Source organism: Cupressus sempervirens, chromosome 9 (genome assembly GCF_028749045.1).
Source record: "Cupressus sempervirens isolate cs-2001-9-10 chromosome 9, ASM2874904v1, whole genome shotgun sequence".
Classification (NCBI taxonomy): Eukaryota; Viridiplantae; Streptophyta; class Pinopsida; order Cupressales; family Cupressaceae; genus Cupressus; species Cupressus sempervirens.
In genome coordinates, this window is record NC_143126.1 from 561,127,689 (window position 1) to 561,141,312 (window position 13,624).

The following is a 13,624-nucleotide window of genomic DNA, read 5'->3' on the forward strand; positions in this document are numbered from 1 at the left end:
CAATAAAATTACTTGCCATGAGAAATAAAACCCTATTCAACCCCATAAGACAATATCTCCTTCCAACTAAAACCCTGCATATTGTCGACCCTTCAGCAACCAAACACAGGTGGAATGCATAATCATAACAAAAATGCCAAAATATCGGCATTATTTCCACAAAGCCCAACTTGCAAGGATATGGCGACTGAGAAATTCAGTGCCATTAAAGCCCCACTACAAAATGGCATTCAATAGACTTAACTCTGCAAAGAGCCGTGTATATGGCAGTTCACTACCACCACCATGTATCTGGCAAGGTACAATGCATAAATATCCTCGAGTTTGCATTCGAAACCCATAAGGGTTTTAGGGAATTATAAACCTCAATTTAAAAAACCAAAACATTTGATATAACATAGGCTTATAGGTAAATGGTATAAGCCATGGGTTGTAAGCCCCTTTAAAAAAAACAAAAACAAAATATCTATATATATATATATCTATATTCTAGAACCATTACGATATTTTAGTCCTTATAAACACAAAGATAATATGTTAGGATAATTAATCCAATTAGAATTACATAACATATTAATAAAAATAACCCTACTAATATCACAAATCACAAGTAAATAAAATTAGGGTTATATTCTCCATAATCACTACAAATGACTGAATGCTTTGAAATCAAAACTATGTAAGTCTGTATAAAAAAGAACATATGTATTTGAAGCAAGCAAATCATTTAACATTTATGCATCAGTAAAACAAAAAATGAAGCATAACATCGTAATTAAATATATATTTCTCTTAGCTGATAAGTCAAATCGAACTGAAATAAAATTTCCTAATATTAATCCAAAAGTATTGTGCTTACACTACAATAACGTAAAATCAGAGATATCTAACATGATAATCTTGAGACAGCAATATGTTTTGACATAAAACACATGTTCCAAAAACTATAAAAACCATGTTCTACAGATAATATGATCATAACATCAAAAAATAAACTTATAACCACAAAGTCATAATATGCAGTAAAACCCAAGTAGTGGTCAGGCATGACAAATTTCCATGTTGAGGTGATTTGAGTTTGATCAATTATTCTTGATACAAGTTGGTGTCAAGTTTCCTTTTTATTATTTTGCAAATCCATTGCTATTTATTTAATGTACAATTGTGGAGAACTTTTCAAATTATTGACTTTTGTGTTTCTGAGGTTTTCTTACAAGTAAGAAACATTACTTGATTAAAAAGTTCACAATGTCTTTTAGAATCTTGTGGGGTAGATGTTACACACACCTTGGAGAAGATTCTAGTCCATCAATAGTGGCAGTAGGTTTTCAATATAGATCATTGTTTGCTATTGTTCTGGTTCACACAGTTCATATGAGAAATGCTTATCTTAGTATTTTGGGTTTGGTGCAAATGTCAGGTGGTTGCATCTCAAGACTGGCTTGAAGTCACACAGAATTAACTTGGGGAAAAATTTTACAACTTCACACACCATGGATTAGGGACATGTTTTGAATTACTAAATGACAAAGAGAAGAAAACCCTCTAGAGCACAATTTCTGCCTTGATTATTATGCATTTTACTAACACTAAACCAACCAATGAAATTGAAAATTCTTAGACAAGTTACTACTTCTCAAAATTAAAAAAATGCTTTATGGAAATTCACTTGCTACTCGAAATTTAAAGTATGATGTTAGGATATTCAAATGATTATTTCACTTTGATTCTTTGCAGGGAGCTACTGATTTCTTTTCATAGAGCAATAGGACAAAAGCCTCTGTGAATCATATTTTATAGGTAATTTATTTCATTTTGATTGGTTTTTGAGGTGAGATTTAGTTCTGCATTTCTTATGTCTCCGTAGTGATATCTTTGGTATTTATTTAGAGATGGTGTAAGTGAAGGACAGTTTTACCAAGTTCTACTTTATGAACTAGATGCTATTCATAGGGTCAATTTCCTAATACTCACTATAGTACTTGCTATTCAATTGAGATAGACACAACTCATTAGTTTGTTTGTATTCTCTTTGGATTTTGTTAAAGAAGACAATTGAATGCTATATGAACTAAAATTTCTATGGTGTCAATAGGCTTGTGCAATTCTTGAGCCAAATTACCAACCCCAGTGATATTTGTTGTTGTTCAAAAGTGGCACCATTCTAGACTATTTGCAAACAACCATGCAGATAGGCATTCTATAGATAGAAGTGGGAACATCTTGCCAAGTCTTTGATACATAATAAAGAAACTGAATTTCATAAATTGTTCTTTTGACAGTTGATTTGTTTAAATATTTCCCATCAAAAATTACTTAGTGCATCTCTTTTTTTTTTTTTGCACAGGAGCTTGCAGATCTGAAGAATCTGATAATGAAGAATCTGAAGAAGATATTGTAGCAAAGGCATATTTGGTGTTCTTTTTAAAGTGAAAATGTGACTGGAAATTTTGTATACTGTCATATTTCACATGTATAAAGGTCAAGTTGTAAATAGAGGTGAAGCTATATGGATTCAAGTTTCTTCTTCATTATTTATAATGCTCTCGATTCCTCCTTTGTAGCTATAAAAATACTTGTTTATTTTCACCTTTCCAGATTTTCTTCAAGATTCCAAAATATCTTGGGCTGACCCTACTCTAGCATGTCCTAACTCCTACTTGGTTCAAAAACCTAGCTCCTTTCTATATGTGTCTTGCTCTTACTACTCCATCTACAGGTTACAAACAAATCATCCTTCTTCCACCAACGAGTCATTCCATTCAAGAAAGACCATGTCTGACGATATCAACGCACAAAAAAATAGGGAGAGAATTGCTAGACTGTGGTCTAACTTAAAAAGAAAAGGTGATGGAAAATGTTATTTTCCTTGCAAAATGTGTAAGGGCTTAAAGACTCAAAGAAATCTAATCACAATAGCTTAGCAACATTGTAGGCAACATGGTCACATTGAAGGGGGAAACAAATATTGTCCATTGGTATGTATTTTAATGGTTTAAAAATAACATAAGACATGATTTGATGATGACATCATGGTCATAGTTAATATAAGGTCATCATTTTCACATAGGTCAACGTCCCTAAGTTTCACGTTATGGACCATGACAATTCAGAGAATGCAAATTTCCAAACGAGGGAACATGGAGGTGTGAATATTGAAGTAGAAGGTAATGATACCATGGAAGAAGACCAAGATGATCAAAATGATCACAATGATCAAGATGATCACAATGATCAAGATGATGATGATGGTGATGATGTTGATGCAGAGCTTGATGTACCTTTACTTGAGAAGGTACACCAGTCCCTATATGAAGGCTCCAAAATAACTCTTCTTGCCGATGTATTGTTGTTGGTGAACTTGAAGGTTATGAATGGTTTATCCAATGTATCAATGACATGTATGTTAAGGTATGCCATCTTCTTTCATTATTTTACTTGTAGTTCCCTTACAATTAACATTGGGCCCGTGTAGCGATTAATATTCTTTAAATTAAAAAATTATATTTTTGGTTGTAGGTTGATAGGTGAGTGTTTGTTACCACCATCAAACATTCTACCTCACTCGCATCGAGAATTATCTTCCATCATGAAAGATATTGGAATGGAGTATCAAAAAATACATACATGTCTGAACGATCATATTATATATCATAAATAGCATGAATTTGCAACACAATGCCCTACTTGTCATATCAGTGGATATCAATCAGATCAATTAACAAAAAAGGTGCCTCGCAAGGTTCTTCGGCATATTCTCATTATTCCACATCTACAATGATTATTCAAGTGTAATAGCTTGGCACAATTTATGGATTACCATGCACGCAATAGAAGTCAAGATGACATTATGCGAATGCCTGCAGATGGTTTGGCATTTAAAGAAATAGAGGAAAAATGGCCACACTTTAAAGAATAACCTCATAATCTCAAGCTTTCATTAGCAGTGGACGGTGCCAATCCTTTTAGAGAGATGAGATCTACTTACTTGGTGTGACCTATTTTTGTTATCAACACTAACATACCTCCTTAGTTGTCCATAAAGAGAGAGCACATAATGTTGACACTAATTGTTCTAGGTATTTTTTGATTTAGTGGTCATCTAAATTTATTTATTATTACTAATCCATCAAATGGTCATAATAATTATTTAATTTTTTTATTCATTCAATTAGGTAAGTACCAAGTTAAAGATATCAACATATATATTGAACCCCTTATTGACGAGTTGATGGTGTTATGGAATGGGGTTACTATCTATGACATCTGTAGACCAATAGGACAAAGACAATTTTAATTTTAAGCAATGCTTGTATGGACAATACATGATGCCCCTGGGCTAACACATTTTTGTGGTATGTTCTCTTCTTGACACCTCTTTTTTGGTATGTCAAAGTTAACACATTTAATCCAATTATACATGATCTTGTAGGTCTTCAAACAAAGGGAAAATTTGCATGTCTAGTTTGTGGTCCAAAGACAAAATCTTGTCATTCAAAAACTTTAAGAAAGCAGGTGTTCGATGAGAATAGACACTTTCTGCACAGAAATCATAAGTACTGAATTACCAAAAAACATCTTTTTAATGGGAAAGAAGAGACTACATCAAAGCCACAAAGAGTGAAACCTCAACTATGGAAGTTGGCATACAATAAAATAAATTGTCGAGGTAATGTCATTCCATCTGATGGTTTTTGTTTCAAATTTATATTTTGATATTGTGTTTTGTTTACTGATGATGTGATTGATGCTTGTAAAGGTAATCAAGGCATCAATGACCAACTTCCAAAAGGACTAAAAATTTATCCTATACAATTTACTAGGTTGTCATACTACGAGCAACTCTCAATTGTGCATTTGTTTGATCCTACGCATATTGGAAAGAATGTAATAGAGACATTATGGAAAATCTTGGATGGAAGGCGTGACAAAGATCAAATTGTCAAAACTTGTAGTGACATTGAAGAATCCAACCATGCAATAAAAAATGGCATTTGATCAAATAAAAATGGAGACCAGATTGATACAATTGCCCTTCCTTGGTTATTGTCGGAGTAGTGGAGCAATGCTATAAAAGAAGTCATAAAAAAATACGATTTCCCACAGGATTTTTTGTGAATGTAAACAATCTCATATAAAAAAAAAGTGAATTTGGACAAAGGTTGAAAACACATGACTGACATACATTTATTAAGGTAATCCATGTTATTTTTTACTCACTATATATTTATATACTGCATGTAGTTTTAATTGCATTCTCTTATAAAATATTAACAAGATCATTTTACAAATATTGCAGTATGTTCTACCTCTATCTCTCCCACACCACTTTGCCAACAATGTCAAACAGGTTATATATGATCTTGGAAAATACATGAGGTGGTTGTCATCTAAAGAAATCAATAAATAAGATATAAAATATTGGAAGAGAAAAATTTCTCTTTTGATATGTGAAATGCAAAAGTGTCTATGTCCAAGTTTTTCCAATGCACAAGAACACTATCTTATACATCAAGTTGAGGAGATTGAATTGTGTGGACCTATACCAACTAGGCCAATGTGCATGGTTGAGAGGCACTGGAAATTTTTGAAAGGCTTGGTTTGATAGAGAGCACATCTTGAGGGTTCTATGGTGGAGGGATATATGGTATACCAGACCATGGTGTACATTAGTGAATATCTTCCTAAGTTTGCAGCAAAAATTTATGTAGATCGTATTTGGGATCCCAACTCAATTAACAAATTTGAAGGGGAGTACTTGATGGGCAAAGGTAGATCGAGGAAAGTGAGAGGTAAATCTAAGATGTTATTATAGTTAATTAATTCTTATAAATCTTCAATATAAGTTATTTTTAATTGGTGTATTTTTTTTGAAACAGGTGGTCGGGAGTGGGATGTAATACATTTTTATATTGCGAACAATCTTGACTAGATGACAGAACGGATTGAACGATGTCAACAAAATGGTTGCTCATTAACATGGGAAGGTGTTCCTTCATTGGTTATAGAAGCTCATTGTAATGGAGATTGCAATGTTATGTTGATGGCAGTTGATCTAGTAAAGGGTTTAAGAGGTGGACAGGTACATAGATATTTATTAATGATCATAACTCAAAGTATGTTTCATATCAACTCATGATGAAAATAATTTACACACACTTCAAAAATTATAAGTCAAGCACCACAAAGCTATGTACTATCATGGCCACAAATTTCTCATAAAAAGGTTGGATGACACAAAGAAAACTTGTGATTCTAGGGTAATTGTAGTTTTCGAGGTCACCTATATATCATCTAGAAACAACATACATCCTCAACAATCTCAAAATCAATACTATGGAATTTTGGATGATATAATTGAGTGTGAATTTAACACCTTCAAAGTAGTTCTATTCGTCATCAAATTGTATAGGTTACGACTAAATCAAAATGATCCAGATAGAATGGTTATTCAACAAGGATTTACAATGATCAATACAAGGTCATTTGAGCCAATTGGAGATAAGCCCTATGTTCTTCCAAGCCAATGTGAGCAAGTATTTTATTCAGAGGCTCCACATAAATAGGGTTGGTCATTTTTTGTTAGACATGATCCAAGAGGAAGGCCGATAAAGTATAATGTTATGGAAGAAGAAGATATTGAAGATGATGAAGAAGCAGCTGATGAAGATCAAGATGATGGTGATGACGATGATGGTGATGGTGATGATGATGGTGGTGATGATGATGATGATGATGATGATGGCAATGGTGATGATGACAATGATGATGACAATGATGATGATGATGAAGAAGAAGATAATCAATGACTAAAAACATCGTCACCCCTTGTTGATGATCTTGCATTCCATATATAAGGTAAATTTGTTCATGTTTATGATGTTGCATATTGTTCATGTTGTCTTCTATGTTATTTGTAGCATACACGTATCATATAATTTTTAGCTAACTTAAGATAAATGATTAACATATGCAAAAAATTTGATTACATATTTATTGTATTCATTTCTAATGATTACAACATTTGTTATTTATAGTTACCAATGTTTATTTTGTGTCTGATTATGACCCTTTTTGCAAATAGTCAATTGACTATAGGTACATCATCACCCCTTCTATTGACAATCTTGCATTCCATATATAAGGAAAATTTGTTCATGTTTACGATGTTGCCTATTGTTCATGTTGTCTTCTAAGTTATTTGTAGCAAACGTGTATCATGTAATTTTTAGCTAACTTTAGGTAAATGATTAACATATGCAGGAAATTTGATTACATATTTATTTGCTCATTTCTAATGATTACAACATATGTTATTTATAATTACCAATGTTTATATTATGTCTAATTGTCACCCTTTTTGCAGTCCATATATAAGGTAAATTTGTTCATGTTTACACATATCATGTAATTTTTAGCTAACTTAAGATAAATGAATAACATATGCAGGAAATTTGACCCATTTGGCATGGATCGTGCACAGTGACATGGATCAACAGGTATAAGTCAATAAATAGACATAATTTTCTTATATTCTTCTTATTTATCATTGAGCACGTATGTTATAAATAGACATATTATATAATCATATAATGTAAATATAGACAAAGAAGGTCCGTATAGAAATATAATTGTATAATCACTTTCAACTTACTACATTTTATATTTATCACTTTCACTTTCCATTTGATGGATTGCAGGACCCACCAAATAGGTACTTGTCAGATCTATCTACATCGAATGAGGGAAATGAGGAAATGGTAGATGAAAGCTCTACATGTAGTATGACTAAAATAGGAAGATCAACTAGAGGTCAAAAGATTAGAAAAAAAATTGATAAACACATGCAATTTTTCCTTGCTAATGGGGGGTCATGTTCTTATGATGATGAGACCAAAGGTGACATCAAGGTGCCCTTTTAGTACACACACATTGAGAAAGAATGGGTACCCAATAAGCTACCTCCAATTAACATAGATTTTTGTGTTAATGAGAGGATATATCGCATTGCTCCATCCTCATTACATGGTTTGGGCCTATTTTCCATGGATGGGATAAAGGTATGTTACAACAAAGTTGTTGAATTGTTCAAGTATGTTGGTCCATGTTACAATTACAATGATTGGATGCAGATTGTTTGATATAAAAAAGTATGTGTAGGTATGCACTATCAACTAATTATATACAACGGAAAGAAAATGATCAAAGTAAAAGATTTGCTATGTACATTGATGGGAGACCAAAAGAAATAGGTAATATTGTAGATTTTATAAATAGTACATGACCTTCCTCAACTAGTAAGCAACCCAATTGCATATTTGAGGCATGTGAGGGGAATGAAATTTTTGTTTGTGCAATAAAATCAATAAGTACAGGGGAAGAAATACTAATAGATTACCATTTAAATCGCATAGATACAAAAAAAGTTACTATCATGAGGGTTTTAAGTACTATATACCATTTTGTTAGTAAGTTCTTTTTTGCTATCTATTGCTTTTAGTTAGCTGAAATTTTTATGTTTAATCTTTGTGACAAGATGATATGGATCCGACATATGATAGAGACCACCAAGATGCTACTCCCACCCCTTCTTCAGCAAGGGTAAACCTTATTGAAATTGTACAAATTAGATAGTTGAAATTTTTTATATTATTACATTATTTTATTTATGGTTTTTGAGTTTTTATGATAGTTTTACTGATTTTCCTCTCACAATTTGATGTTCAAGATAAGGGTAAAGCACCAGTAAGTATCGAGCCATGAGCTATGCCTTCTGATGAGGATATTGCTAAAACTCCCAATTAACAAAAATGTTGAAGAGAAAATTTTAAAAAATTAATTTAGAAATAATGAAAATTTTGGATGAGGCAAATATGGAATCTGAGGAGATGATGATGAGGCTATCAGATTTGAGAGTTCAAGCTCGTCGTTATGAAGTAAGTAGTAATGAATCTTTAGTTATAACAAAAGTTCAATAAAGATTTATATTTTATAATCTTTTATGTTGTGAAGTAAAATATGTAATATGTGCAAAAATACTTTATTGATGCAAATTTTTTAAAGTGTTGTAAGAAACTTTAACTACTAAATTCTTGTTATACAGGATTTTCTGGCAATTGATCCACAACTTGAAGGACAATGGGATGAGGCCAGTAGTAGCAAAGCTCTGACTACCATTGGTAAAATAATCTTTTAGCTAACAAGTTTGAAGAAATTTTTTATTTTGAACATTCAAAACTTCTTAACTTAACTCTTACTTTTATTATTTTAGAATGTCTTTGCTAATAATGTATTGTTCAGGTCATCTAGTGCAGGAGACTCCTACGAGGTTGACAGACACCTGTACGAGATTGCCAACTACAATGTCGGCAACAAGGGGATGGCCAGCTTGTAAATCCTTGTTTTTCTATATTTGGTTTTGTGTTAATTATGAGTTGATAATTTGTACTTTAATCTTGGGTACACGACATAGTGTATTATTATTTTGTGGTAGGAGATGCACTATCTGGTATGCTGCCAGATGTGGATCATAGTGTATGTATCGATGATAATTCACTATCATTTCCTGGAGCTACCTGTGTTTCTAGCATGAGAGCTACGCAGATAACATTGTTGATTGATGATAATGAATCAATGCCTTTGAAATGTCCCAAGATTCTAGGTACTTTAAATAATTATTTTTTATATTGTAATAAGGATTTTCTTGCAAGACATAAACATGATAGGAAGTTGTGAATGCAAGGGGCTTTTGATGTGGAGTGATGCCTCATGACCTTCTTTAGTATGTCATATTGTGCAAGTTGTTTAATTATTTTGGAATTCCTTTTTATTAGGGGTTTGGTAGGATCATCTAAATTATCAATGACCTTTTGTCTATACTAGTAATTCTCTAGTTTAGTAATTCAATACATTGCAATTTCATGCTTTCAGTAGAAGATACTAACCAATTTTTCTACAGAGAACCAAAAGTGGGAGTCTTCTTTCATATTCAATATTCAATTTTCAATGATTTCCAACATCATTTCTATTTCCTATTAGAGTTTTAGAGTGCTCATTTTCAGCTTCACTATCTATTTTAGCAATATTTGTTTTCCATAATATCCCAAGTATGATTAGTGACAACATCAATTAAGAATGACAAAAAATGAAGGTCATGGCAAGTTATATGTATTATGAACTATATTTTTTTCAAGGTATACTAATTAATATAGTTACAATACATTTTTTAGTTTCAGAACATTAGCAACAAAACCCTAGTAGAGTTTGACTGGTTTTAGACATTTTTAATTTTTTTCCAAACTTCTTTTTTGGTCAATTTTGGTCAAGTCCACCCTCCAACCCTGAAATAGATCACTAAAAAGATGAAATGTATCTCATTTTATGTATTTTTTATTCACTATGAAAAGTATTCTTTGCATGATTCATTTTAATGGTGCTTATTATTAATTATCCCATGACATTTTTTGCTGGAAACAATACATTTTATAGGAGGCTTTATGACCTCACACTATGAAGATTCAGGCCCACCATACGTAAAAAGTGGAACATCATAACTGAACTAATTTTATACCACTATTTTTTTTCATATCATTAATTGGTGCAACATTTTTCCTTTCATTCGGGTCTTTTCTTATACTAGCTATATCTAACAATTTTGTGTTTTTTCTTAAAAGGTGGAACTTCTAAGATCAAAATTTAAAAGATGAGCTCATCAAAGATATAGAGCATGAGTTTGGTAGTAATATTTTTTATCATAAAAAATTGTTACAAAAAGCTTCTAGACATCTTAAGCTTGTGAGGGACTCATATAGAAAGAGTCTCATCCCAAACCCTAAGTATGAGCATCCTCCTTTTGTTTCAGTGAGGGACTAGAATGAGTTCATTTTGGATGCAAAGGAGAAAGGGGAATGTCCAAAAGAAAGTAAACCAGCAAATCCAAAAAGGTATGCAATAGTATTAACTACTAGTACATTAATGAGAAAATTTAGGGTTCAACTTCAGTATCAACAATTTCAACTAGCTCAGTTTAATCTATATATTGATGAAAGGTATGTAATTCATATGTTGACACAATTGCTTTCACCCTATTATGAATGCTCTCTAAAATTTGGGCATCTAATAAACTGTTGTGGTTGATTGCACATAGAATGCCCATATACAACTATATATATCTCAATATGGGCATAAATCCTACATAAGATATAAATAGCGCACTTATAACTTCACATATAGCCCTACCTCATAGTTTCCTAACATATGCCCTAACTTTCTAAAGTTATTAATCTGGGAGTCATTATCTTTTTGTGGAGCAGCGATTTAGCACCACATATAGTAGAGACTAGTTGAGTATCCACATTTTGAGAACCATGATGTAGATCTAAGAAATAAAAAAAATCTACTGAGAAATATATTTTTTCAGCCTAAAGAGTTTTAATTTGAAAACAATGAAATCTAGGAAAACTGTTGGCTAGAAACAACATGAAAATGATTCTAAAGTACTGGCAAACCTGAGCCATTAATCTTTGTGGATTTCCCATGGCTCAACTCTCTGACTTGAATCTTATTTTATTGTTTTTTTATTCTATGACCCTTTTCACTCATAGTAGCTACTAGGATTAATGTCTTGAAAATATAGTAATGCTCAGCTACATGCACCATAGTTGTATGTGTTAGCAGTATAGGTGATAAATGATATTTAGTCAGTGTAATGACAAGTACAATTTTTTTGAAAAACTTTGCAAGAATTTTACTAATGGTCACTCTCCTAAAAGTAATAAGCATCACGTCCAATACCAGAAACACAAGATAATGACAACTGAGCACTCTCCTGACACTACAGTGTAGTTAAGTTATAGGACGCTAAACTGGTATTGTACCTATAAGTGTCTAAGATGTATTTTGTCTGGCTACACTAGTACCTAATATCTACTAAGATGCATATTGTCTGATTGACAGTCTACCAATCATATAGTTATGTGCAGCAGAGATAAATAATGGGTAAGAGTTAATATCGAATTCATGAAGTTTCCATAGTCCTTATGATTTCAAGATTTTTTTCCCTTTTTTATTAGACCATTTGGATTTTTTGTTGCCTACATTTTGGATCAAATTCTATGATTCATCATCAGGGCAGATGGCAAGAGAAGAACTAACATTGTTTGTAATCCATATGGTGGCAAAAAGGCTATCAAAAAATAACTGAATATGATTTTGACATGAATGTTTTGGTTCACTTTTTGTGATCTATCAAATTCATTATCAAGACAAGAAATGATATGTAGATGGTAGTTGTTAATTTTCTATTTATATGTTTATTTTGTTTAGTTTATGTTCTCATAAACCATACTATAAAAACCCTTTGATGAATTCCCATGGCCCTAGAACCTCTAACACATACAACTATACTACAAAAACCCTTTGATGAATTCCCATGGATTGAAAGTGGAAATCTCATGATCCTTCATATTTGTTTGTGGTTACTAGCCCTTTCCAACTATTTTGGATTATACCAGGCCACCTTATAAGTTATCATTTGTCATTTAGGCATTAAGAGTGCCTTGCATGAAAGGGTGGTCTAGAGATGCGTGCCTACAAATATAGATTTTTGTTGTTGAGATTTTCGAAAATAGGAAGAGCATGGCAATGTTATTTTGACTATTGATTGGAATTACAATAAATTCAAGCTATGGTAGCTCACTAAGTAGGAAAAAATCATCTTCTGTGACTCTGATCTTCTCATTCTTTTGAACTTAGACTTCTTATTTGATCTCCCATAAATATTTTCCACCAAAAACAACATATTCACAACAAAATTTTGTGAAGAAAATAATGATAATTCAAGAAATACTTATCTTGAAAGAAGTACACATGTAATTATCCCTAGACTATTTCAATCCACCTTATTTTCCCTCATCATCCCTATTATAATGACTAATACATTAAGCCTCTACAAGAAATTCAACCAAGCTAACTTGAGTATTATATATTGTTCTAAAAATTATCCCCTATACGTCACAACCTCTATTGATAAATAACATGATTACACATGTCACTATAAATGAATGTCATGAGAAAGGATAGAAAAATTGAAAGAATTGAGACGAGCTCATCAATGTGGTTGATATCTTTAACTTGAAAACTACTAACATACCTAGATTTCCCTCGAAATTTAATCTTGAATCGTCCACAATAAACATTTCTTGTATTATATATCCCAACTTGTATAGTTAGTGAAAAACAATTTTTTTTCATCTAATGTCTTCCACCATACATTGACAATCGTGTGCTCTCTCTTATTGAAATATGTGCACCACTCCCTACAAGCTCAACATGATGACATGAGAAAATATTTGAATTTGTTCTTTTAAATTTCTGAATCTATTGTGAATAATGGGTAATTAAAGATCAATTTAAAAGGCATATATGTGATGTTGTTTAGTTTTAGAAGTTATTTTATAATTAAAGGTATGATGCTATAATTTCTTTCCTTTTTTCATATTTTTGGTGGAACATGCTACTTTATGCTAAAACCTTCATACCAATATATAATAATCCACTAATTAGTATTGATCTTTATATCTATATCATCTAACATATTTCAAACTTTTCATAGGTTGCAGGACAC